The sequence below is a fragment of the Stegodyphus dumicola genome, chromosome 5 (assembly GCF_044657685.1).
Source record: "Stegodyphus dumicola isolate Sdum_Otavi_A_Nest chromosome 5, ASM4465768v1".
Classification (NCBI taxonomy): domain Eukaryota; kingdom Metazoa; phylum Arthropoda; class Arachnida; order Araneae; family Eresidae; genus Stegodyphus; species Stegodyphus dumicola.
Genome location: NC_140772.1, coordinates 667,403 through 691,347, shown reverse-complemented (window position 1 = coordinate 691,347; position 23,945 = coordinate 667,403). Strand labels below are relative to the sequence as shown.

The window sequence follows — 23,945 nt, the reverse complement described above, 5'->3', positions numbered from 1 at the left end:
TCTGGAACAACAAAAGGGTGATAAGAAGAATCTAGATGGTAGAATGGGATATTTCACTTAGCCGCCATCAATCTGCGAAGAAAAATGTAATGAATAAAAATAAACAAGCAATGTGAAAAAAAGTTGGACCAATAAGGTAAGTAGTAAGTACTTAACAAAATGTTAAGTTAAATAACTAACAAAATGTTAGGTAAGAATATCCGAAAGATATTTGCATTTTTCTCTAGGAAAATGGTAGAAATTTGAAAAGCACAGAAAATTTAGGTTGGTTGGTTGGAACTTTTCGGCACAAAACCCATGGTGATTAATATTGCGCCAAACAAAAGATTATGTATTTTCAAAACTTAAACAAATAAAGACAAGAACACATGCACCATTCAGTGCATACTCACGAGTCATGATTGGAAATTTAATACAATGTTACATATAGGTATAAAATAGCAAGCTATAAGATCAAACACACAATTTTCTTTTTTACTAATTTTTGAAAACCATGAAATACAGATAGTAAACTCTATAGTCAAAGGATAAATTCTGATGAATATGAATATAACTAGATCCCAGTTAGATCTTCTGAAACTCAAATTGGATTCAGGGCATCCAATTAACATGGTAAAGCTTTGTAGCTTTTAAAAAGTTAAAAATGTTAGAATGTAGTTCTTTACCAACTTAATCTTTTGCTGAAATCTCCCAAGTATTAAAAACAAATTTCGAAAGCAATTAAAATTTGGACAATCAATTAAAATGTGTTTAATGGTTAAAACAGTGTTGCATTTAGCACAAACTGGTTCAATTTCGCCCATCAATAGGTATCTGTGTATTAGCCTTGTGAAACCAATTCTTAATCAGGTCAGAAGGACCTCCTCCTTTCGGTATAGGGTACATTTCCAATGTTCTATTTTATGTTTTGTATTTCGTAATTTATTGGTTAACTGTGCATCCAAAAGATTTTGCCATTTCATCAAAATTTTCCTCCCAATCAAAGTGTTGTTATATGAATAGGGAACGGGTTAGCTGAACAGGCATATTTTGCAGTGACATCCACCAGTTCGTTTCCCACAACACCAATGGATCCTTTATTAGACTAGAATAGAAGAGAAACACGCCAATGTGACAATCAAAATCGTAAAAACAACCTTGTATTTAGCGTAAGTATTTTGAAACAATCGATTTCGAGGGCAGCTAAAGGTCCCTCCTCATCAGGAGAAAGAAATAACAAGAAAGAGGAAAAATACAGGGAAAGGAGTCTTAGAAACACGTGGTCCTTATTAGCACTGCACGTGGTTGTAACCGAATTTTTAATCAGAGTTGCACTGGCCGCCTACTTTTACTGAGCCAGGCTATCTGATCAAACATGTAACACAAAGGACAAGAAAAATGATGAAGTTAAAAATAGGGAGCGAGGGGCAAATGCACCTTCACGCTCAAAATCTGAACTTCGAATAATGGAAAGCAACCACTGAACAGATTTTTATACCCTCTGGTAATACCAAATGCGAGCAGGTAACACCATTTTTCGGCAAAAATAACTGAATTAAGATAGTAGAATTTTAAAGGCATTACGAAGGACTGGATTGGACTTAAAATCATTAACTAAACATGCTAAATCTTTGTGAATATGAAAAGCCTCAAGAAAATCCAATTCACCTATGGAAGAAGCCTTTTGGATAATTTTTGCAGACCCAAAGTCAAAATTATGGTTAAATGTCCAACTATGATCTGCTATTGAAGACTTGTTAATTTCGCCTTTTCTGACATAAGATTCATGTTCCCTGATACGAAACTTTAATGCTCTTTTTGTTTGGCCAATATATCTTAAACCACACTGACACGATATCCTATAAATTCCCCAAGAATTCAAGACAGAAACGCAATCTTTTAGAATCGAAGGGTGAATTTTATTAATAGGCGAGAAACCGACTTGAAAATTGAATTTCTGGAGAATCCGTGCAATTTTATAGCTAACAGAAGGATAAAATGGAAGCACGACAAGGTCATTGTCAATCCTTTATTGATCCTTTATTGTATCCTTTATTGTAGGATCCTTTATTGTTGGGTACCAAGCCAAGGCTTAGTACCCAGCAATAAAGGATCTGGTAACCTTTGGCTTTTAAGCTAACACTGAACTTCAGAACTTCTACGAGTAACAGATTTGTGTTATCCACATAGGATTCAAGAGCTTTTAGCACACTAAGCGAGTGTGTGTAACTAATGAAATTTTTCATATGTTGTTTACCTATGGAAGATAGAGTTAATAGCAAAGCAACAATCTCTGCAGTAAAGATGGTATAAGCGAGATAAAGTTTTCTTCCCTCAACAGTATTCCCGCACACGAAGGCAGAGCCGACGTGATCCTGGGACTTAGATCCATCTGTATACACTGCAACATAGTCATTGAAAGCCTGTCTATGTTCATAGAAAATCTGCTTGTACACATCATCATTGGTGTTATCTTTAGCTAAGTTGGAAAATGTGTTGAGAAGCTCAATGTAAGCATCTTTCCAAGGAGGATTTCCAAATATTTTACTGCTTGAACTTTCACCTCTTAGAAGCCATGTTCTTGCATCCACTGTTGAATGCATAATCCCAAAGCAGGAATACAAGAAAGATGCACTTGGTAGAGCAAATAAAACTGGCTATCGAGCACTAAGTAGTTGGCTGAATTATCAGGATGTGAAACAGTTTTTGAAGTAATAGTGAAGAGACAACTACTCATGTCTCAGCTGAAGGAGTGGCTCGAAACATTCTACATACAAACATTGCACAGGCTTTTATATATTTTTGAACAAGGAAATGTGACATTTTATGCAATTCAGCAGATCTTGTCATAACCAAAAATAGGGGAACAATTTAGGTGTTTTCTGTACTTTCTGTAGTTTGAGGTCTTTTACTAGATGATTACTTGGCAGTTTCATGAAGTGTAATAAAATTTTGCAAAGCCATATTTGAAGGAAATAAAAATTTGAACCTGGCATCCCCACCCACCACAGAGTCCAACAAGGGGACTCAGATTCCTGCACCAAGGATAACCAGGTTTATATGCAAACTGAAGCCCCACAGTCAGCTTTCCTAAAAGCAGGTACTCCCGAGAGCTTGTCCCCAAGCCACTGACAAAAGGACCAGTGGCCAGCCGATTGATACCCATGAGTACGATAAAGTGCCTCCCATTTAGAAGAAGCAGAAGCCAAAGCAGTGTGTTGGGGACAGTACCTCGTCCTTCAACTACCAGGACCCTCCTTTCCAGTGACATGGATCTCCACGCACGCAGTTTTCTCACCATTCGAAAACTAGAGACAAGAACAGTTCTAGTTTCTCATAACAAACCTCAACCTCGGAAGAGGAATACCACAAAGCAGAAGAAAAAGAGAAAAGTTAACATTTGAGAGGAGATGGAAAAAGGATAGAAAGGATGAAAAAGGCCTAGGATTGTGATACCCGATCACTAAGACAGTAATCCCGTGAAGGATCTTCACCTGCTATGCTTTAGCAGGGCATATTGAAATGGCCTTCATGTCTAAGGTGGCCCTACCAGGAGTTATGCTCCCAACATACTTCGCTCATTCTGCCCAGTGACACACCCCGCCACTTTGATGTAGCATAGCAGAATTTGGGGGGGGGTACAGGAAAATTCAGACCTTCAGTACATATTTCATTCTGCTTTAATATATAGTAAGGAACTTAAAAAACTGAAAAATTAATTTTTAATTTTAGAGCAATTGATCATAAATTCAATATTAAAAGCATAATACAGTACAAAGTCTGTAATACAGACATCCACTATCTGGAATGATCTATAATCCGAAACTCAAAGCCACAGTTTTCTTTTGTATGCTTTACGCATGCGTGTAATGCATTTACACATACGAATTAACGCACGTTTGCACATGCGCGTTGGGAGGATGTGTCTCCAGATACGTTCAAAAATGCATGGCATAATTTATGGCCAGCTACCATATTTCATGGTGAGGACGATGAAGATGATAGCCGCAAATTTGAAGGTTTTCGGACATCGCAAACTAAAGGCGAAATTTTCTTTTGTATGCTTTACGCATGCATGTAATGCGTTTACACATATGCATTAACGCACGTTTGCACATGCGCATTGGAAGGATGAAGATGATAGCCGCAAATTTGGAGGTTTTCGGACATCGCAAACCAAAGGCGAAATTTTCCAGTTATTAAATTTTGTAAAGAAATGTGGAGATGTGGTAATAAATGAAGATGATATAGCAGAAGTTTTTCATTGCAATGATAATACCCCAATCATCAATAAATGGACAGCGAAATCTGTAGTATGGTTCTAGATCCAGAAAATACCGTATAGCGAAGAAAGTGACAGAGAGGTTATTGAAAACGAAAAAATTTCAATTGACAAGTCAGTCGGTATACTCGACACAGCATTTACAGGACTTGAACAGTGGAACTTTGTAACTGAACAAGTAATTATGTCTGTTTATAGAAAGTATTAGGAAAAAAAAAAAAAAAAAGCGAAGCAACTTAATATGAAAGAAATGTTTAATAAAGTAAACAAATAAATATTATTATTTTTTTTGTCAATTTTGATACCCTTTAGATCATAATTGCTCTTTATTTCATAAATTACGATTTCATATTTTTAATTGTATAATTTCTTCATGTCATCTTACCAGATTTAAATTGATGATCTATAATCCAAAAAAAAAACCCCTAATCCGGAATTACCGAAGTCCCGACGAGTCCGGATTATAGACTTTGTATTCTATTTATATTTTATCACCCCTTAACTCACTTCAGCAAAGAGAATCCACTCAGGTAAAAGTAGCAATGCAGAACAAACAATATGTTATGCACATATCCAGCACAGTACACATCACTGTATGATTACATTCAGTTCTTTTGTCAACTATAAACTTTGAAAATTTAACTCCAGGCTTTCTGCATTTGTTAGCTGTAAAATTTAACACCTTGCATTAACTATGGCATATGAGAGATGTGGTACGTCAATAGGGCCAAAAGTAAACACAACATGTGACAGACATGAGCTAGTTATATTCTTTGTTCGTGAAGTAAGAATATCACACACCGAACTCGTTTCCTTTCTATTTAAATCATAATACTTCCGCTGATAATTTGAATCCTTGTGCGTTCTACTAAAATTTACATATTCTGGCATTGGCAGTTCCAGGGGAAAGTAAGGCTTGACAGGAAAGATAGTTTAAACTTAAAATAAATGTTAGTTAAAATAAATATAAACCCTACATTTGCCGCTGCCAGAATTTGGAAAACTTGGAAGCAGGTCCTACAAATGACCTGTTGTAAGTTTTTCTAATTCTGAACTAACTGGCGAGAACCTCGTTTACACAAAAAAAATCTTATATAACAAATTGTATACTAAAATTCTGTTGATCGTTATAACTCTCTCTTCTTACAGCAACTTTTCCTGGATTTACTCAATCAATCTTGGTCTTTCCTTCCAGCATCTGGAAGGAATAAGTATCAGTATCTTTCTAAATACATTATAATTTACACTTTCTTGGCACAATAAATTTTTGTTTTTAAATGATTCGTTTTTCTTAGTTATTGCTTACTTCACATTCATTCAATTTTTCAAGCATTAATTTAACTTTACCCTGGCTCTCCACCGTGTATGGTGTCAAACGGGAATATTCGTGTTTTAGTCTTACAACACTTCCCCTAACCACCATGATTTGTTAGAATTCAACGACCAAATAGACACACCTTACTCGACATTCTACAACTCAATGAGCTACTTTAATATTCTTAAAAATTCAAATGTAGGTGGAGAACCCTACAAAACACATTCATTCTAACTTCCCCCTCATTCATCTTTAAACATGCAGGCTTTCGCTCTAAAGCATGACTTTACAGTTTAATACTTAAATTTTGACTTCATTGCTTTTAAGCATTCACTTTTAGCATCTACAATTTTATGCTTCTAGACTAAATTCTACTTTTACATAACATTCAAGTATTTACGTACATTTACAAAATTTTAATACATATGATTTTTACAATTTACCATAAAATGAATAAGAGAAAATAAATTTTTACTTTACTCATTCTTCGCCAAGCTGGCGGCACTGAAACTAAAATTCTTATTAATACAAGAATACGAAGTTATTTTTATCTTCGGCCAAATTTTGGCTTTAACATAACAGAATTAGTCTTTCGACCAACAGAAAATGCTTGTTTTTAGCTTTTACACTTAAAGAAAATAATACTTTTGCCTTAGCTAAATAAAGTAAAACAAACCTAAGTCTCAACCGAGACATATTGACTTTCGTCAAAACATAGAACTTCGTACTTATGCATAACATTTCGGAACAAAAGAGAAAAAAAATTTATAGAAGGTTTTAACTTATCTTTGAGTTTTCGATGCTTGAAACTCCGTCATTCGTTTTTGGCAATATTGCTCCCAAGTTAGAGGTTTCATGGACGTCAATCTTCTCCTTATTGACCTCCGAGTGTCGTCCACATTACTTTTTCTTTTGCGTCCTCTACATGCTGGCCTCTTGGCGGAGTAATCGTCTGGTGGTTGGCATTTCCGTTTTTCCCTGGGACGGCTGGTCTTGACGTCCTCCGGTCTGGAGTCCTTGAATTTCTTCTGTTCGTCGTATTTTTGTGCCTCCTGTTGCCGTTTCAGTTTCTGGAACGGCGGCCTTGCTGGCACCTGACTCTGTGGCCGTGTGCGCGTTCTCCTTGATGTATAATTTCTCCTGCAATCCTTTGTAGGTGGTGTTTTTCTTTTTACCACGGTTTCTTTACTCGGTGCATCTGTATTTTTGTTTTTATTAAACGCTGGAGTCTGAAAGTTATTTTTTCTTTTTGATACCGACGTCCGGGTTTTAGAAGGGCTAGGTCTCTCTTCAGTTCTCTGTTTCTTGGGTGGTGGAATAGTTGTTGTTGTCTCTGGACCTTCTACTTCGTTTAGACTTGAGTCCTGCAAGAAACTTTTAAGGATTTCAAAATCATTTGGATTATAGTATTTTTTCACCTGGTCGGGACTTGCTTTACAGATTTCCCCTCTCTCGTTCTTAAGATATAATACTACTCCTTTGATTTCCTGAATTACATAGGGGCCTTCAAACTTTGGAGCTAGCTTTGCCGTAAAATTGTCTGGGGCACTTGATAAAGAAAATTTCCGCTTCAATACTTTATCCCCAACTTTAAAATCTGCTTCACGGCGTTTTCTATCATAATATATTTTCTGCCTATTTCTTGCAGTATCCGAGCTTTTAAGCGCCTGATCAATCAGCTTTTGCACATCTTTTTGTTTGAACTCCTGCTCTCTTTGTTGCACAAAGAATAATTTATCTAAAGGCGTAATTAACTTTCTGCCTAAAAATAATTCTGCTGGAGTTTTCCCCGTAGTATCATGATTTGCCGTTCTTAAAGCATAAGCTAATTCATTTATGTAGCCATCCCAGCGCTTGTGATGTGTGCTCACGTAACTGCGAATTATTTTTACTATATTTTTATTAACTCTTTCTGCTATGTTAGCCTGTGGTCTATACGGAACCATTTTGATATGGCGTATGCCAAGTCCATTGCATATGTTTTCAAATATTTGACTAATGAATTGTTTTCCGTTATCGCTAATGACTTTTATCGGTGCACCGTATTTTAAAATGTATCTGTGTAAGAATGCATCTGCGACTGTTTTGGCTGACGCGCGTTTAAGTGGAACAATTTCTGTCCATTTTGAAAAATGATCTACTATTACTAAAAGAAAACGATTTTTATTTAACTCGCTCTGGGGGAAGGGACCAAGAAGATCTATGCCTAAAATTTCATTCGGAAATGTAGCGCGAATGCTATTTAAGTACCCGGCCGGGCTGTAATTAATATCATTTATTAACTGACATTGATTGCAGGACCTGACATACGCCGTTACTATTTTGTATAATTGCGGGAAATATACCGCCTCGCGTACCCTTTTTATAGTCTTTCTGACCCCTAAATGGCCCGCTGTTTTTGCTTCGTGTAATTCCTTCAAAATGCTTAATCGAAGCGAGGCTGGGATGACTGGTTTATACTCAAGATTTTCGTTTGTTGTTTTCGTATAGAATAATAAATTATCTATTATTTCATAGTTTTTTGCTCTATTTCTTATCACATCGATATCTGTGTGCTCGAAGCTTTCGGGGTCTTTCAAATAAGCATAGATATTTCCAAATTGAGGATCAGCTTTCAGTTCAGTAATAACCGTATCTCTAGAATCTAAAATTTTTGAAGTCAACACAGCGCATTTAAGTTCATTTCCTTCATCGTCCAGTTTTATACGAGAAAGTGCGTCAGCTACATTGTTTTCCTTACCCGGTTTATATTTTATTGTGATATTATATTCTTGGAGTTTTAAAGCCCATCTTATTAACCTGTGCGTTAGGTTTTTTCCCGAGTAAAGTCTACCAACAGCCGCATGATCCGAAAAGACTGTTACTGGCGATTTGCCGAAATAAACTCGAAATTTGTGTACAGCCATTAATACGGCTAATGTTTCTCTTTCTGTAGCTGTATAATTCCTTTGTGTCTGATTCAGTGTTTTACTAAAAAATGCCAGAGGATGGTTATTTTGCATAAGAACCGCACCCACCGCATAGTCTGACGCACCTTCTGCAATTTCCAGGTTTTCGTCCCCCTCCGGGAATTTTAAAACAGGGGCATTAATGAGCGCTTCTTTTAATCTTTCAAATGCTGTGTTAGCTTCCGCTGTCCACGTAAATTTACCCCTTTTTCTTTTGATTACTAAGAGTGGTTCAACAATATTAGCGAAATCTTTTATGAAAGATCGATAGTAAGAACATAACCCAAGGAAAGAAGAAAGTTTCTTGGCGGTGTTGGGCGGTGGGAAATTCTTAATAGCTTTTATTTTTGAATCTTGCGTTTCTATACCCTTTTGCGAAATTTTATAACCGAGATATTTAAGTTCTTTAGTTGCGAACTTGCATTTTGAGGCGTTAATTGTAAGACCGGCCTCTTTTAATAATTTAAAAACTTGTTCTAGAACATTAATGTGTTATTCCAACGTACTACTCGTTATAATTATATCATCTAGATAAATTAAAGTTGATTTTCCTAGGACAGGCTTTAGAACAATGTCCATAGCTCTCTGGAACGTTGATGGGGCCCCACACAACCCAAAAGGCATGCGTAAAAATGCATAAGTGCCCGATTTTGTTATAAACGCGGTTTTATGTATATCTTCGAGTCTCATAGCTATTTTATAGTAGCCAGACGTTAAGTCCAAAGTAGACAAATATCTTGTCGATTTGATCTGTCTAATGATCTCGTCTATAACCGGCAAAGGGTAAACTGGAAATTTGGTAATACTATTTAGTTTTCTGTAATCAATAGCAAACCTCCAAGCCCTTTTATCCGAAGGAGGAAACTCGTTCTTTTTCCTACATAGTACAACTGGACTCGTGTACTCACTATTTATGGACGTTATTATTTTATTCTTTAACATCTCCTGAATATGTTCTTCGATGATTACGTCTTTTTGTTTGTCATACCGATAAGGTTTAGTCCTACAAGGTTTTTCGGCATTTAATTCAATCTTGTGTGTGACTATTTGGCAGTTTCCTGGTTTTTCTGAAAACAAATGAGAAAAATTACTCACCACTTGCTGTATTGCTTTCCTTTCATGGTCATTCAGATGGCTAAGGTCCACTTGCGGTGTCTCCACAGGTTCCACCACCCTCTGGTCCATCTCCAACACCACGGAACTATCTTGAAAATTTAATTTGGCCCTCGCGGCCCTTAAAAACTCCATACCTAAAATAAGAGAGTTTTGCAGATCTTTCACTACAAAAATTAATACTTTGAGACTTTCCTCTTTTACCTGTAAGTTTAATGATAATTTCCCGATGCAGTGACATGTTTTTCCTTGCGCCGCTATAATTTCCGTATTTTTGGTTTTAAATAATCGTACCCTATAAAAATTCTTTTTGAAGAAATTTTCACTCATAAAATTTCCTTCTGCTCCTGTATCGATGAGGGCTTCTACTGGTACATCGCCAACCAGGACTTGTATAATTGGTAGCTGTGAGTTTTTTACGATGACCGTATTTAAATGTCTGTTTGAGGGTTTTTTTAAAACTTCCGGGGTCTGGACCCTCCCTTTCACAGGCCCCTCTACTCGTTTAAAGCTTTCCTTTCAATCTGTGCCTTCTGGGTACGCGGATGTTTATTTTCAAATTTTCTTTTTGGGCCTTGACCTTCGAGTTTCGATGAGTTAGCTTGATAGCTCTTTCCCCCATAAGAGTGATATCCATTTCTGGTTTCCTCATTTGAAGATTTCCTTCGGGTACTTTGAGAATATGTTTCCCCTCTCGCTTTTTCCGCTATTCTGCGATTTTGAAACTTCACCGCCAATTCGAAGAGTTCCTGTAATGTGCTTGGGTTTCTAATTTCAAAGTAGTCTTGAACAGCGGGTAACAATCTTGGTAATATTATTTCAATAATCTCCGCATTGGGTTTCTTTCCATACAGCATATCCGTTAGCTTGATTTTTCGTAGAATAAAGTCCGTCAATTCTGCTATATCCCGTTGATAGAAACTATATAGTTCGGTTTCCAGCCGTGCGCGATCTTTCACTATGGGGAAGGCCTTTACTAACGATTTTTTGAAATTTTCAAATGTATATGTCTGGCTTCCAAATACCCCTAATAAAAATTTGCCTATATTTTTCCACCATAGCGCGGCCTGTCCTCTTACTGCTGATGTGGCGATGGCAACTTTTTGTCTTTCAGGAACAGGGTCGAGCTGAAAGTGGTTTTCTAGACCTTCTAGAAATACCGCCACCGAATTTTTTCCATCGAAATGGACGTTTGGCTTGATTGACGCTCTCAAAGTCTGGACCAGGTATCCAAATCCTTCCAACTGGTTTGTCATTTCTTGGTGTTGTCCAGCGGCTTCCATCCAATTTTCGGCCATTTCAGTTCGATAAGTGTTCGGGCGCCAATGTAGCGTTGCGCGCCTCCAACTTGCACGCAACCAAGGGGTGACTGTGAAAACTGGATAAAAGACAGAGTCTTGTGAAGGGTTTAAGTCCCTTTTTATTCAACGTAATAAATTACAATTGCGTGCTCTTGACGCTCACGGACTGTGCCAACTCGGTGGTCAAATAAAAATAATAACCTGAAAAGAAACTAAAGACAAGACTCTAACTACGAGGCTCTCTAAAAATAACTAACTCACCGCGTTTCAATACCGCTGCTAATTCAGCAGACTTGAAGCTCACTTGAACGATTAACACTACTTCCCGCCAAGCACATATGCCGAAACGCAGGGTTCTTCAATTTCTCGCTAACTACCTCCGCGCTCGTGAAGTAAGAATATCACACACCGAACTCGTTTCCTTTCTATTTAAATCATAATACTTCCGCTGATAATTTGAATCCTTGCGCATTCTACTAAAATTTACATATTCTGGCATTGGCAGTTCCAGGGGAAAGCAAGGCTTGACAGGAAAGATAGTTTAAACTTAAAATAAATGTTAGTTAAAATAAATATAAACCCTACAAATTATAGGTATTTTAAACTGTGAAATTTCATTAGATTGTGATTTTACTAGCGCCTTTTTTAACAAATATTGTTAAAAAATAAATAAAATTTAATAGTGACCATGTAAATCCATAATGACTGAGGTTATCTAATACCTAATTTAATTACTTATAACTAACTGCTTACCTTTAAAAATTATCTCTGCATATTAAAGCGAGTTATTGCCTTTCATTAACCCTTAATGTGATCACAACATAAAACACAAAAATGTAAAAACTTATGTAAAACTTATTCTTCGCATCTAGTGACACTTAAAATACTGAAAAATAACTTATCACCTCTGATGCTTTATTGGCTTATTAGAACCTTAAAGTATATTATCTGAGTCTCAACCCCTGAAACTCTACATGAAATTATGACAGTAACTGCGTCAGACGGAGCCCAGCTAACTTTCAGAACCTGCCAACCGTGCCTACATCAGGCCTCTCAGGTTTGTTTTGATCAGCAGGTCTCTTTCTAGGCAATGGTGACAACAACCAGTCTTTTGTTATGAATCATGCTGATTATGATTTCATTTTAACCTATGCCCCTTGACATAAAATCTGTTTACTATTTATTAAATCTCTAGACTGAGTGAGTATGTTACAAAATGAAACATTAATAATAATAATAAACATAAAGCTAACTATTTGTAAAACATAAATAAAATGCCACTTATCTTCTTTCAAATATGTCCAATTATTATAAGTGTAAAATATTTAATGCTACTTGATAAATTCCATAAAGTTAATTTTATTGTCACACTTATTAATTATAATGTTAATTAAGCTATGCTTAATAATAATGCATCCTACTTACGGATCTATATATTATTTTTAGGATGGTGTTACAAAAGTGAAGTTCAGGCATAGATAATATTTTTAATTGAATTTATTCAGTTCCCATTTGTTCATAGGTCCTTAATTTTTTTTCATTAATGGTCCTTAAAAGTCTTTAAAAGTACTTAATTTCCATGTGCAGAAATGTGTACGAACCCTGGCTTTGAAAATGTGTTTTTGCAAATCTCCCATAAAAGCACCAAGTTGACAAGTTCTCATTCCCAAATGGGTAGCAAAAATTGCTGCCAAGGAATAAAGGAAATGAATGATGAAATCAAGTAAACCCCAAAATTATCAGCCTAAAAACAATAAATGAATAGAACACCACAAGAATGCAGAAAAACAAAAAGTGTAATCAGAAAGGATTCAGATGTTTACAAATATTCACAACAGCATTATTCAAGATAAATCTGCTCCAGTTAGTTTGGAACAAATGGGCACCCCATTGTTCTCAGCTACTGTAGCTAAAATAATATTTGAATGTAAGAAACTTTGATTTTCTAAAATATTTGTTTTTTTATTAGTATTTCGTATATCTAAGGATGGTCTATTCCTGAAGTTATGTTTATTCCTTGAAACTGTATAAAGATGAAAAAGATAGAGTTTTAATAATAATTTGAAGTAATTATTCTACATAATTTTATTTCATATTTTAACCTGCAGTTTAAATAACAATACATATACTGGGTTTACCTGCCTCTGCAAAATCAACTGATATTTGTATTCATTGGTATCAAGAATCTGTAAGTGGTAGAAGAACTTTTAAGGTATGTTGGGCAATTGACAACACCATCATAAGCAGTGCTGCAGATCGTGCTAATCTGTTAGAAGAAAATTTTGATTCAACTGATGCTTTTCTGAACCAAACATCATGTCATTAGCAGTTTTAATGAAACATTTTAATGGGTGAATAAAAGTAATTTTTTCATAGGTTTTTTTGTTTCATGTGTGTTTAATTTTTTATAAGATATATTTTCATTATTTTTTTTTCTACTATTGGTTTAGATGGCATCATAAATCTGAAATGCATTCACCTTTCTATGTCTCTTTATAATTTTACATTTCTAATGTTATGGTCACACTGAATTGAAAAAAATAATAAGCTGTTAGAAACAATTTTCTTGTAAATGATAATCACTTATTTCTGTTTCTTCCTTATGTCTGCATGAGGTTTGGCTCCAGAAGCCATAGAATAAAAGAGGGGGAGGGCACATGTATCCTTAAAAAGTAGTCTTTGTAATATTCTGCTGCTGTATGAATTGCTTGCTTTAATAAAATATATTTTGCTGACAGATCTGCTGACAGAATGCTGATCTCCTAGTGCTTCTGCAGTTAGGGCTGTTTAACATGCATTGGGCATCTGCAACATACTTGTGTCATTTTATTGGATCTTCAGTAGACAATTTGGCTAAGACTAGAATTAGAATGAAAGTTGAATGGATACTTTCTGCTTGACCATTTCCTCACAGAATGCCTGTAGTTTAGAATATGTACTGGGTTTTTATCTTTTGCACAGTAATCATCTGGGCAGTTCTTTGAGGTGAAAGCCGTATCTCTGTTTGTAATTATTCTAAAAGGATCTCCAAAGATGAATCTTGGGCTGATGTCAGCTTTACTGATACAGCTAGACAAACTTTATAAAAGCGTCTACAGGGGTCAATTCTTGTTTGTTTATAGTAACGGTCCTATAAAATCTTCATGAAGTGTGCTTAAAGGTACATTTTCATTGGTTTCATGCTCCCACCTTTTCCTTGCTTTTTGTTGCACAAAATACAACCTACACAATACACAGTAGCTTGCTGTATTAGCTTTTTGAAGGTAGGAATGAAAAAAATCTCTCTTCAGTGTATAGAGTTTGATGCTCTTTCGCAGCATAAACTAATATTCAAACTCCTAATGGACTTGAAGTGAATTATTGCTTGGCTGACTGACAAAGACTTCTGATGGTTAAAATATAACCTTTTTATTAAATCAGATCCTTGAACTGCACATCTCATGTTTAACAAAGTCAAACAATGACTTGTCGCAAGCTATCTTAAAAGTCACATTCAAATTCAAATTAAAACTAATCCTGTAATCAAATATTGCACAATTCATTTAATGGGAAGTTGGCTCAAACTTCTCACCAGCATAACAATTTAAATGTCAGCAGTCACAATCCAAAGCCAGAGACTTTGGATTGTGATCTTATCTGAGATAGTGAGATAGATATAATAATAAATTACTGAGATAGTGAAATCTAGTAAATGTGGCCTCGAGAAGCAGAAACAGGCTTTGTCTTAAAATCTGTAATCCTCAAGTTTTCTCGAACTAGTTTGCATTCTGATAGGGAAATGAAAAGGAGAAGTGTAAATTTCTAAATCATAACTGGTTAAATTTACGTTCTTGTGTAGCATGAAATTTTTGGCTAAATAATTTTTGGCATAGGCATTCTAGGCATGATTCTAATGCTAGAATGACATATGAATGTAGAAGAGGATTACTTTTAAAGGGACAGAAGTTAATTGACTTCAGAAAACTTTTTTAAATGTTGCTATACTGTCCATGCTTCGTAGCTATAGCTGTCCAGTCAATTTTTTAAATCACTATGGAATAGCTTTTGCCTACATTTTGTCAGGTATTGAAAAAAAACTTGTGTATTTTGTTTGTTACTAAATATAAGAAAATGCATCCTTATTAGATTCATTCGCCTATCTATAGTCTTTTACTGCATACATTGGCAAATAAATCTAAATAAATAAACAAAGCTATTTTGAAAGCCATTCATCATAAAAATTCCTAAGTGCCAGAGTTTTTCTTTTGCCATGTCTAGAATTATGATTGTAGGAACAAAATTGTACTGTTAAATTGACTGAAGCTTCTAGTCATCATCAATGAGAATTTTTTTTATTTTAAATTTATTTAGGTATCATTTATTAACAAGTTTCATTGCATCACAAATTAGCAACTATATATGTAGTCTACTGTTTCTTTTAAATATATTATATTAGGGCTTTTGTAATTCAGTATATGTATGAACGCAATAAATTAATTAAGCAGAAATTACTACTGAGGTTCATGACCAAATGTTTGCGTGCAATAAAAATAAAATACATTTGAAAATTGCTGACAAATACAACTTTCTGGATGAATATTCAACTGTTAACACAAATTTATTTATGTGTCATAAATCAAGTGGATAAAGTAATTGTACATTGGCAGTTCATTCTATTTCAGTTCAAATATTATCTGTGTGAATATTTTCATTGCTTTCCTCATGTACTTCTCTCTGTATGTTGCAAACATGAATGAGTTTAATTTAAGCTAAATAAATAGTGCTAAATAAAAGTGCTAAATAAAAGGAAGCCTCGAGGACTGGATAATCCTTGAATGCATTGTCGTAATCATTTATTTGTGTACCTGAATTTTATTCAATAAGACAAACACAGTTATTTTAAAATCGTAATTGACACCGTAAATAAATAAAAACTGATAAAAATTATTATACGTAAATTTATTATGAACTCGCACACTACCCTCATAATTACATCTGGTTTACTCATCATGGACCTCTTAGTTGTATGCTTTATTTAAATATTTGAGGCTGTTTACCTGCAAATAATAGTAACATAATAATTATTTTTGTGGAAATATTTGTGTGGCTTTGCTGAATCTGATTAGAACTTGCTTCATCAAAAAATTTAGTATACAAAAGGGAATTAATGTTTATTAATACTGTGTCTTTCATTGTATATTTAAGGTGGAAATATTTATTATTCTTATTTCTTTTATTTTAGACATTTCTAAAAGAAAGTTTCCATGAAGCAAGTCTTGATCCAACATATTGCAATTATGTAGTAGGTGGAAGAATAGCATAGCTGTGTTCTGTTCTTGTGGAAGATACTGCTGTTGTTTTCTGTGGTCCAGGCCCAAGAATTCTGGAGGCAGTTGATTTAGATTTATGAGATGCTGTTCCTGCCGAAGATAGCTCCAACTTATTTAATGAAACTTAACTTCAGTAAGTGGACTGTAATATTAACAATAACAAATTTATTTTAACAAAAGCAACATTATTGAATACTAGCACACGCATGTGCTTATAGTTACCTATGTAACTTAGTTAAAAGCGAACAACCATATGCTCCCACATCAAGTCAAAAATCATACATACTAATAAGGCAAAAACGAAATAACTTTAGGGTTACACTAAAGCCAAACTCTGCTTGGCGTAAAACAATGCTGCCAAGCAATACTCTTTCAGACACCGAACACTAAGTAACAATTTTTCTTTATGGCTCTTTTTATAAAATGGACTGATTAATTTTATTTCTAATTGTTTCTTTAGTTTTGGGATATATGCACATAGACATGCTTTGTCATAATCAAATAAACCGGTTTCTGCATATTACAGAAAACATATTTTTTCTGAACATTGGTGAGATATTTTGAATGATTTGGTGTCTTTTCAGTCAGTGGAAGATTAGCCGAAAGGGAAATTAGTATACTCAGAGCAGAAATTTCTCCCCCTCCCCCCACACACAGAAAGGGAAATGAGGCAGGTTGCAAGTAAATAATACCTTTCCATTGAGAAAATATCTTGCATCTCTACCTGTCTTACTTGGGTGTTAACTTTTGCTTAAGTTGCATGTCTTCAACTGGCTTATATTTGGCAACTATTTGCCAAATTTTGCATATTAATTAACAGCACTAACTTTTAGCCTCTACAGAGCAGGCTATTTGTGTTTTCTTCTATTTGCATTTTACTCGCGTTCTTACTTGAAGAGGAAAAATTAAACATGTTATTCTATATAATTTTGATTTAAAAAGAATCTAGACAAATTAACTTAAAGAAAGTTAAAATGCATGGATTTATAAATAACTCTCTTCCTTAATAAGTTTTAAAAGTAATTAGTTTATTCAGCTACCTTGAGATTTCTGTCTTCAACATACTATTTTAAAAAATGAGTAGACAACAGTAAATTCAAATTCTATTCCTGGAAGACAGTACTTTCATTTTAATTTGCAGTTATTTAATTAAATTAAATTTCATAGGATAAATTATAAAAAAAATTTCACTGATGCATATACCTCTAAATTATTATTTTAAAATGAAATGAAACAGCAAGCATAACATACATGGCAAATGGCTACATTCTGACTTTGTAGTTTAATCTCATATTTGATATTTCTGTGTTAGATACATAAATTGCAATCAGCATTAATTAGAATAGTTAAAGCTTTAAAGACATTATAAATAGTATTAAAACATAATCTCAAAAGCTTGTGAGATCATATTGTGAGTTCAACATGTGAGACAATTTGGAATTTTGATTTGAACTCATTTTTCATGGGAAAAGCGAAAAGTATATGAAATTTTAAATGAAAAATATGTAAAATATGAATATAACACAAAATAAAATGTTTGATTAATTATACAAACATTCCAATAAAATGAGAAAGCTGCTCAAATGACTGAGTAGCAAAGTTACTAAAAAATCTGTCTAAGGGATAAGATTAATTTTTCTTTTACACATTTTGCAAGGGAAATGTTTCTGAAATTTCACTTCAGTTTGTTAAAATTTTCGTCAGTTCAGAAAATGCGATGCTCCCAAATTAACTAGCTACATGGGCATTTTCTTACTTTTCTCCTTGTGTAATGTGAGTGGGAGACAGTTTCCCTTAAAAGGTCTTCCATTAAGGCATCTTCACTTTAAGAATATTGTGCTTCCCCATAAAAACTATTAAACAAACAAACTGAAAATACAAAGCACTGTTAAGTTTTTGTCATAATTTGGGGTGTGGTCAGAAATTTTATAATTCATCAAAATTTCCTCCAGTAAACTGAACAGCCACATGCAACTCTTTGCCTCCTTAAATATAGTTTTCTTTATAATAAGCAGTAGTTTAATTTGTATAATTAAATATATAACTAAGTTAAATGTATAATTCAAATATCATGCTATGGTGCTTATTTATACATATCATCAACTTCGTTTTTCATAGTATATTTATGCATATTATAATTTCAAAATGCATAAAATACATTAAATTGTTGAAATATTAATAAAAGACCAGAAAATTCATTTCTGGACTTTGAGCAAATTGTTTTTAGAATGGGCTTTAACTGTTGAGACAGTATAAAAGACATATATTAGGAATACATTCTGCAATTTTTCAATTTTTTTCAGTCTTTTCTCAGTTTATTATATCAGCTCTATATCAGTATTCAGTTTTACCACATTAAATTCAATTTGACAGCAAAATCGCAAGATATTTAAAAGCAGCCAAACACCAAACTCGTACGATGTTGCCACTGCTTGGTTTGAAATCATTGAGTCTCTTAAGCAAAAATATATTAAATTTTTGTAAAACATGAAATAGATAATAAAACAAATTCAAATTTTGGACTTCCAGATGCGCATGTTTGGGTGGAGGACTGCATTATTCAATATTTGATTGCTCTACGGTAGTTTTTTCACAATGCAAGAAACATGCATAAATTCATGTAGATCCTTCTTTATTTAATTTCTTTAAAAATAATATAGGATGCTAATATTTGGTGACAACAATTTGACAAGTGATACAGTTAATCTATCTCAAATTCATATAAATGTATCTCATCATTGTTGGATAATTTCTTGCTTGAAGTACTATAGCCAAACTTAAGACGTATTTCTTTAATTTTAATTATAAACTAAAATTTATTCTAAACATGATCAAATTCATATGAATTGTATTTTAGAGATTTTTGACTGTTCTATCAAAGAAAGAATTACTGTCCATTAATATGCCAAATTTAACAGTTTTTGACCAAATGAGCAAAAAACTGAGAAAAGCAGACATTCAGGTAAAGTTGTTCATATGGATAACTTGGAGAAGAGGAAAACTGCCAAGTCCAGGCCAAAGTTGCTAAGTATTTGGTTACTTGCACCTGTTTCTTTACGTGGGAGACAATTTTTGGCTAAAAGTAATTTATTTTCCTTTTCAGCTCAACTTCCACTGACTGAAAGTGGACATCATCATTCTGAATACTGCATTACCTTTTTTATGATCTTGCATAAGAACATAAAATCTATTTCATTTGTAATAAAATATGTTTAATGTTTTTTTTTTTTTTTTTTTTTTTTTTTTTTAGATTCATCAGATTTATTGTACGAATTGGAAGATATGGAGACAATCTGGCATGCATTGGTGCAACTTCTAGTAGGAACCACAGTGCATACTTACAATTTTTTACAAATGGAGGTAAATATGTTTTATCAAATTGAATATTACATGAGATATTATTTAAATGCTTGAAAATGTTTTTGAGTTATTCCATTATTTTTACATAATGCCATTCTTCCTTTACTTTAAAGAAATTATTAAGTAATGCATTTATAATTATTAAAATATTATACATAGTATTCACGTAATCATAAGATGTCTGCTGAAGTGTCACTGTATTACGGATACTTGATTAGTAATAAGTTATTTCTCTGTTAACCCTGACAATGTCTATCACATGCTGAGGCTTACTTTCAAAAAGTCAGCAGAAATGTTTCAGGGGTAAGCCGTGCCAAACATCTAGGATTTCCCATGATTAAATTAAGAACACTGTGATGTTGGATGATTGGATCACACCTCTTCCTTCAAGATATACCAAATCATTTAATAAGTTTGGGTTCTTGGTGGCCATTTCAGAAAAGAGAATTCTGTAAAATGCTCCTCAGGAGAGAAATTGTCTTTTTGGAACACTCTATTTTCATCCAGATAGCAGAAAAGTGATAAGAAATGTGACTTTTGAGCAGTTTCACATACTTGTTGGTTCAAATAGCAAAGATCCCAAACATTGTCAAGGAAGCTGTCTCGAACCATCACTGAATCATCACAATCATCATGACCTTGTCCATTTTCAGACTGGTACATTGGAAGTTTGGCTTCATAAGAATAGTACCGTATTTCTAACCTTAAAGTCAGCTTAATGCATTTGGAATCAAGACTCATACCTGCATGCCACTTGCTTCCATTCATCAATGAACCAGTCATTGTGTTCTACAACTCATAGAAGGCAGATGCTGATACAGTGGCATGCTGTTGGATGTGGTACTATCACAATTCTTTGGCTTCTGAAGTCTGTACAAAGAAATAAGTAGTCACAATTTATCTAATCAGGTGTAAAGAGTCAACTAAATGAGGCGTCCTGTCTGGATTGCTCATGTAGTTAGGTGATCACCTGAACTAAGGTTTAGTGTTATTGGCTACACATGATTATGGCTGAGACTACAAAGATCATGATCACAGGATTTTTAGCAATTGCTTCAAGATGCTAAACTTACACTTGTGCATATCCTATGGGAATATCTTCACATGTTCAAAATGAGGCAGCAGTACCAGAATATCTGCATAATGATATTTATCTTTAGGGATGAATAGCATTGTGTAGATATGCATATGCACTTCATTGTGCATATAATATACAAAAAAGGTGAATGAAACCTTTTCTGCATATGAAGGCTTTTGTTATTATCCAGTTCTTATTTCATTTCCTGCTTCATTGTTATGAGAAGACACTTGAAGAAAGTAACTAAATGCTGGTATTTATATATAACAATAAAACCACTGCATAGAAACAGTTGTTAAAATTTCAGATTTTTTATCAGCAATTTGGTTGCCACTAAAAAGAAGAATCATTCAAGTTCTTTTTGCTTCATTAACTGAACAATACATTGTTGCAATTTAAAATGTACATTAAAGTTACCATTTGATTGACAATCATCCATCAATTTCTAGTGCTGAATTTTTATTTTCTTGCCCCATAAATATTTATAAATACACACATACGCACAAAAAAAATATTTTTAATGCATTAAAATGGTTTCACTATTTCAGTAATATTTAGTTATATCACTTTTTATTAATTTTTTAAAATTTTCAATTATTTTGCTCATTTCTCAGGCATACTATCGCATCTACTACATGAACTGAATTATTCTCATGCTCATGTTTATCCTATAGTTCTTCCTGAGAATGGCATCAACTGGAAGTCGTTGGTGGCAACCATCAGGTTTCTTTGAAGATGCATGCATTAGATGATGACATTTCTATTGATGGTTCTGAAATCAATGCATTTGAGTTATTGGATGATTTGAGAGCAAGGAACTTGATCCTACAAACTGGTGGTTTGGGCCATACTCTGAGGTGAGAAAATTGAGTGTATTTTTAAGTTCTGTTAGGTATTGTGTTGCCCATTTAAGTTAAATTATTAACCATTGACTCATTTTATGAGAGAAATGGTTATTTTTATAGTAAAAACTGAACTCTGGGATGGTAGGTTTATGTAGATGTTTCTATTTTTAATTTTTTACTATCGCCAGATGTGCTCGCTTCTCATTTTTCTCCGCACCACTTTTATGTTTACATTACTTTTCAAATAAAAGGATACTGCCTCTAAATGTTATTGTTATGTATTATTTTGAAAGAAATGATGTAGGGAATTTAAAAAAATATTTTGGCAACACTTAATACTACATCAGGAATCCTAATGATATGCTGTTTTTAAAAATTTTGTGATTTTGCTATTGAATTTTGTGTGGGGTAAGTGCAAAGAAAGGGATGCTTAATAATAAAGTTAAAAAGACAAAGATAGTTGTGCAGGTCATTTTGTTAAGAAAGCTATGCATTGATATGATGAATTCAGAAATGACAATAGAAAGTAGGAAAATTTATGGCAACATTTAACACACTATTGAGAATTCTAAATGTGAATCTACTATTGAATTCTATGTGATGTAAGAATTCAGTGGGCAAGCTACAAATTTCATAACATATGATACCATTTTATAATATAGAACCATTAATTGCCGAACAAGCATTTTTGTCTTTTAAATGCTCCCTAAATTTGTTTGAAAATTTAAGCATTGAAATGGTATCTAAGTCAGAAAATTCATTCTTGAATATTTTTGTGAATTTGTCAGCCATATTTATGTGTTTAAATAAATATATAGGTACCCACCTACATACATGCATATATACATGATTAGGCATAATGAATATTTTACTTGGATGCCATAATGAATATTTTTGTGCTACCGATACCATATACAATATTTGATTTTATATTTATAGACTTCTTTGATATACATAATTGAATTTATTTCAATAACTTTCTCTATCTTGTTTTAAAAACTTCTGTAACTGGAAATCATTTCTAGGATTAATACTTTAGAAAATGAAAGATTTACTTAGTATTTGCAATGTGACAGAAAATATCAAGAAAAGAAGTTACTTGCAGTTTTTTTTATTTCTGTATTATAATAGAGTTTTCTTTTTTGCATTTTGTTAGCATTTGTTTTAAAAGGACATTTGCATTCTCAGTTTTTTCATTTAAAATTTCAAAGTTATACTCTGGCAGCATAATGACAACATGAAGTGACTTTTCCGTAGACTAAATTCTTTATAATGTAATAGCTGGAATTAGTATATAAAATTGCATTTATATGAAGAAGACAATGCAGTAAAAAGGGGTGGCTAATTTCTTGTTAGTAGGAGACACATATTGGAGCTGAAGAGGATTGAAAAGTAATAAATATTATCTTTAAAAGTAGTAAACCAGATTTAGGGTAGAAAGTAGTGTTTGAACTAATTTAATAATATTTCACATTTCTTAATTCATAAAATCACATAGTAATAAACACAAAGAAGTAATTTTTTGCTCTTGCTCATTTATCAGGAAAATGTGTTTAGTAGCTACACACATTTTTCTGCAATGTGTTGAACATTTTCTTACCCAAATAGGAAAACAAGTTTTTTCCTTTGATTTCCAATATTTATTTTCTTTCTGATTACAGCTATGAATCAATTTTGCCAATTTTAATCAACTACTACATTCAAAATAAACTTTTTCTTACCCTCCAAAGGTCAGATACTTGCTGGGTGCTTAAATCCATAACAGTGGCTAAATTAATTACACATCAAGCTGAGAAATGAAACTTATTTTAAAATAAGCTTTAAACTTAGCACATTTTTTTTTTTCATTCTTTATCACTAACAAACAGGGCAATCGTAACATGGGATATTAGCATACTGCCCAAAACAATAAGTGTAAGATGTATCTGTGGAATATTCCACTTCTTAATATAATTTCTAAAACTTACAGCACATAAAAATCCTTGTGCCTTTTATGATAATTTTAGTGTTTTCCTGGCCTTCATTGGAATGAGCCCAGAGACTTGGGGAGTCATTGCCAAAAATTGACATAAAATCGACTCAATTTGATCTAACAAAAGCACTTGGTTCTAGAATTTGGACCAGTCTTTTCTAGAATTAGAATTGCATTAAATTAATAATTATGAGTTAAATAATTATTTAAGTAGTAATGTCCTAAATAATTTCCTAAGCTGTTTTTAATTTGTTGAGTTTCTAAACTGTTAGAGGTGTTGCTTTAACTGGGTCAAGAAGCATCTTTTGCAATCAATTAATGCCATTCACTACTGAGTCCTTTTCAGAGCTTTTGTATTGAGTGTATTGTTTTCAGTGTATTCAATAGTTTGATCATTGTCTAATATCAAAAGGCACTGAAAAAAACACTGCTCGAGGAACAGC

The 23,945-nt window shown here is 33.4% G+C and overlaps 1 long non-coding RNA gene across 3 annotated transcripts in view; it reads left to right on the top strand.

The window, feature by feature from the left end:
• Positions 1-12,109: 12,109 nt before the first annotated feature.
• LOC146996999 (uncharacterized) overlaps positions 12,110-23,945 on the top strand; it is a 32,559-nt gene continuing 20,723 nt past the window's right edge. The window contains exons 1-4 of one of the 3 annotated variants that reach the window (XR_015041047.1): positions 12,110-12,865; positions 16,160-16,380; positions 19,507-19,607; positions 21,360-21,542. This is a non-coding gene — a long non-coding RNA (uncharacterized LOC146996999). Of the gene's footprint in view, positions 12,866-16,159; positions 16,381-19,497; positions 19,608-21,359; positions 21,543-23,945 lie in introns of all 3 variants that reach the window. The other 2 variants (XR_015041046.1, XR_015041045.1) reach the window with 2 other exon arrangements.